A 546-nucleotide genomic window follows, 5' to 3' on the forward strand; every position below is an offset into this window, starting at 1 on the left:
CGGTTGCTGGTTGTAGCTGCGGCTCCCGGACCCGGTACCGGGGGGGGGAGCCCAGGAGGGGCTAAATCTCCGCCGGCCTTCTCGCTTCTCACTGCGGGTATATAACCCACCAGGTAGAGAGAGAGACCAGGGTGACAGTTCCTGCAATAGCGGCTGCGTGTCCAAGGGTCAGGTTATCAGCCCTTCTCTGTCACACGGAGGGATATTTATATATTTTGGGGGGTAGTGCTTTTTTAAAAATTTAATTTTTAATTTTTTTTTATTGTTTGCCTCTATCTCCAGAGAGCAAGGGCGGGAGAGGGGCGCGCGCTCCAGCCGAGCGTCGCGGATCTGAGCGGGTCGGAGACGGCAATTTGGCGAGTGGGGGAGGGAGGGGACCTTGATTTCCACCAATCCCCGGGCGTTTGTCTGCGAAGTCCGAGGCGCAGCGGAAGGCTGCGGAGCGCTGCTGAATTCACTGATGAGAGCGAGTTCTTTTCTTCTCGGGGAGGGGCGGGGAGCGAGGGTCCTGGCTGGCGAGGCGGAGGAGCCCGGGGCTGGATAGCG

Source organism: Myotis brandtii, unplaced genomic scaffold (genome assembly GCF_000412655.1).
Source record: "Myotis brandtii unplaced genomic scaffold, ASM41265v1 scaffold299, whole genome shotgun sequence".
NCBI classification, from domain to species: domain Eukaryota; kingdom Metazoa; phylum Chordata; class Mammalia; order Chiroptera; family Vespertilionidae; genus Myotis; species Myotis brandtii.